Here is a 4,382-nt window from a genome sequence, read left to right on the forward strand (position 1 = left end):
AATCTCACATCTTCAGGAAATTCCAAGCTTCAGAAAGTTCCTTAGATTTGTATTGTGTCTAGAAAAATAAGACAAAAACACATAAACTCATCCTCGTAGAAACAACTTTCTATTAGAAAGTTAGAATATTTTCTGGTAGTCTGGCAAGAATCCTTTAAAGTAAACATACTTTCCCCACATATTGCAAAAAATTATTAGACTTTGGTTAGGTTGTTCTGTTGCTGGAGTGTGATAACATATCAAGGAATTAAGGTCTCTGAAGGCAGAGCAATAAGAAAACTCATTAGTAAAGAAAGATCAATACATACTGACACTCTCCTATGAGGATGTTATGAGAATGAAGATGGAAAAACAAATTTAGGATCTAACCATCAATCTCCTTCATCACTGCACATTCAGATCTAGCCAAGATGACAAGCAAAGGGCTGTGTTCATCTTCTCTTACTTCTGATGTTATGAGCATAGTTCACTCTTACGCTGTAATGTAGAGTTGAGTGCTAATTTATTCCCTCTCTAAAGAACCTAATTTACATCATGATTATTTGTTATGCTCTAAAGATAGATAATTGTTCTCACCTTTTCCCTCCCTTAACTCAGCTTTTTAACACCTTTTCTAGAGTCTGCATATAGATTTTGTCATTGAAAAAAAATACTCTTTCAGGAAATTGTCTATATAATTTGCAAGTTAAAGTACATAAAACATGTGTTACTATTAGAATTTATAGAATTATTTTGCCCATATTTGACTGGCATAAATTTTGCCAACATTTATTGACATTGAGTGTAGACCATCCCAGAAAAATGGCAGTGCCTCCTTGGGTCCAGGGGATTGAAGATGATAGATGCCTGCACATGCACACATGCACCCTGTTGAAAAAGTTAATCACAATTGTATAAAATTACTTTCCAGAATCAATTTCAAATCTCTGAGATTTTTAATTACCTATTAAACCCTCTTCCTTGCAAACTAGTAATTAGGAAAAGAAGAATGTATATACAATGTGTCATACTTTCTATTTTTAAGACTCATTGAAAAACATGGCCAAACTCATTAATTTAAATGAAAGGAAAATTTCCATGCCATTGTTTATTTTCAAAAGAATTCAAAGCCTTCATTTAAATTCAAAAGACAATACAAAATGAAGTTTCACCAATTACATTCACATTTTTACTATAATTTTACTACCTTATTACCCACTTAGGATCATCTACGTGCTTTTTGTTTTCTTGTTACTTACATGAAGCCATTTATTATGGAATATAGTTCTCCACAGTATTTGCTTTGAGACAAGGCATTACATGTGTTCCTGAGATTTAATAGCAGTAGTTTCCACATGTTTTGGGTGCATTATATTGTAAAGTTAAGAGCATAAGTTCTGAAGTAAAAATGTCAGAGTTTGAATCTTGGCTCCAATACTTATTGGCTATATAGATTTGGGGCAATATCTCTGGGCTTCCATTTCCTTATTTATAAACTGGATAAAATACTGTCTAGATCAAGGTATTTTTTAAGAGGATTAAATGAGTGCATTCGTGTAAAGCAAATAGAAAAATACTTAGCATATAGTAAGTTCTCAGTAAATGTTAGTTATATTTATATCATTTATATATAACATTACATTTTTATTAAATATAATTTTCCTATGTAGGTAGGCATTCCTATGTAGGTAAACAGTTTTTAGAGAGTTAACTTTTCATTGGGGGGAATATCTTGAACAAGAGGTGCAATGTAGGACAGTGAATGTGAACTAATAACAGAACAAAAAAAGAAAAAAGAAATCACCAAAAAAATTCTGAAGAAGAAATAAATGGAAATCAAGAGAAATGGGGAAGACTACAGATAAGAAGGGAGAAAAGCTACAAAAAAGACCCAGGATGAAAGACTGAGTAGCAGAGCAAGGGGCCAAAGCAGAGGGAAGGAGGAAGGCAGGGACCCTGAGAGCTGGAGCCAGAGTGGGAGGGGTGCAGACCTGTGTGCACCACAGCTCACACTGACCTGTGGGGTGGGGAGGGGTGGACCACAGCAAAGGTCTGCTGCCTGGACCAGTAGATCCAGCAGCTGCCATGCTGCAAGATCATCAAGGGGAGAGAAGTCAAGGCCCTGTGCACTAAGGCTGGAGAGCAAAGTGCAGAACCTGGACTTGCCAGTCACAGCACGTGGCTGCAGCCAGGGACAATTCTATGACCTCAGGGAGCTGTTCAGAGAGGGTGGCCACATCCCTGAGACCAACGGCTTCTTCATGGGAGACTACGTGGATCATAGTTTCTATGGCACTGATACAATCCTGCTGCTGGCATTTAAGGTTGGCCATCCTGACGGTATCACCCTGATCCCAGACAACCATGTAGCCTCCAGATTGCCCAGGTCTATGGCTTCTCTGCTGAGTGCCGGTGCAATGTGGCTCCGTCACCATGTAGCACTACTGCTCTGAGATCTTTGACTACCTCAGCCTGTTGGCCGTCGCTGATCACAAGATCTTTTGTGTGCACAGGGCCTCTCCACCTCCATCTAGGCCCTGGACTAGATGCAGATGATTGACCAAAAGCAAGACGTGCCCCTTGATGGACTGTGTGTGACCTGCTCTGGTTCGACCCTCAAGACACAACAGGATGGTGTGGGAGTCCTGTGGGACCGGCTACCTATTTCGCAGTGATGTGGTGACCCAGTTCCATTCAACCAAGGACACTGACATGATCCGGGCCCACCACCTGGTGACAGGTTACGAATGGCACTTCAGTGAAACTGTGCTCACTGTTCAGTTGTCACCCAGCTACTGCTACAACTGTGGGAATATGGCAGCTATCCTGGAGCTGGATAAGCATCTTCAGGAAGATTTCAGTATATTTGAGGCTACTCCTGAGGGACATGGGGCATCCCCTTCAAGAAGCCAGTGGCTGAATACTTCCTGTGAGCCTTTGGGCCCCTGCCCCTTCCAGGCCCTCTGGCCCTCAGACCACTATTGGATCTGCCCTCTTCTCCAGATGGAGGCTGGGTATAGTGCTCCTTTCAAGAGAGCACTTCAAGGGTGAGGATTTTCTCTGGACGGCCTCAGAGCCTCAGCTCCAGGCTCCTTCTCTCCTTTCTCCCCACTGGAACCATGAAGTTTCCAATAACGTTTTTGTTTTTCTTTTTTTCCTTTTTTGTTTGTTTTGAGATCAAAATTTTGAGAAAAAGATGTTGATTGATTAAATTAAAAACAGACAATTTAAAGGAAAATATTAGGTAAATAATAGCTCAGGAGTTATTTAGATACAGAAAATCATAAAAATGTGGCTCTAATGATTACAGTTTCGAAAGCACCCTTCTATTCCACGCTTCTTTCTGATCAGGGTCTCTGCTTTAAGTTTCCCTAGCATATAATTTATTCTAGAGTTATTTCTGGTAACCTATGTTATTATATCTCAATCAGTCTATCAGATGGGTTTATTTAATATTTATGTCACATTAGGGATAAATATTTCAATTATCAACCTCATGATAAACCCTGGTAAGAAGGGGTGCCTGTTAAGGAGAGATGAAATAAGAGGATCTATACAGTGCTTCCATCTACTTACTCGTCTCATCTTTGCAGCTCATGAAAATGTGTGTGCAATTAAAGAATGAATGATCTTACTTTTGGTACATGTGTAATGCTTGAGTATACAGTTTTATAGATGACTCTGCTTATATGGTGCAGTGTTGAAGTATTTCAGAGCCCCTTCATGGGCAACAAGTTAGTCTCCAACTGCCTTTTTTTTTTTTTTTTTTTTTTTTTGCGGTACGCGGGCCTCTCACTGCCGTGGCCTCCCGTTGCGGAGCACAGGCTCCGGACGCACAGGCTCAGCGGCCACGGCTCACGGGCCCAGCCGCTCCGCGGCACGCGGGATCCTCCCGGACCGGGGCATGAACCCGCATCCCCCGCATCGGCAGGCGGACTCTCAACCACTGCGCCACCAGGGAAGCCCCCAACCGCTTATTTTTAAAATCACAAGTGTAACATCAAGATTCTTCTTAAGGTAACTTCAGTACTCAAATCCAATATTCTTATCCACCTGCATCCTTTCTCACAAATCAGGCTTTGTGATTGCAACAATGCCTTTTAACTCAAGTGCATTTTGTTGGGGGAATCAATGAAATTCTGCTCTGGAGCATACACCGTGGCATACTGGAATTCAGTTTCTGACCTAATTAAACTCTGAAGCTGGGGGCTGAAGTTTGCACTGTTTTACTGTGATGTTCACTAGTTTGCAGACCTTTGAGATCTATGCTAGGGAATAATTGCCTAAAAAACAAGAGAAAGACCATATCCTCACCAAAAAAGAGTTTACAAAGGCTGGCAGGGTGACATGTATATAAATGTTGGAGAAATCGTGTGTACATAGAGAATCCTACACTTAGGTTC

The 4,382-nt window shown here is 40.8% G+C and overlaps 1 pseudogene; it reads left to right on the forward strand.

Moving 5' to 3' along the window:
* The first annotated feature begins 2,240 nt into the window (after positions 1-2,240).
* On the forward strand, positions 2,241-2,912 carry LOC115841286 (serine/threonine-protein phosphatase 4 catalytic subunit pseudogene; annotated as a pseudogene).
* The last annotated feature ends 1,470 nt before the right edge of the window (positions 2,913-4,382 follow it).

The sequence above is a fragment of the Globicephala melas genome, chromosome 10 (assembly GCF_963455315.2).
Source record: "Globicephala melas chromosome 10, mGloMel1.2, whole genome shotgun sequence".
NCBI classification, from domain to species: Eukaryota; Metazoa; Chordata; class Mammalia; order Artiodactyla; family Delphinidae; genus Globicephala; species Globicephala melas.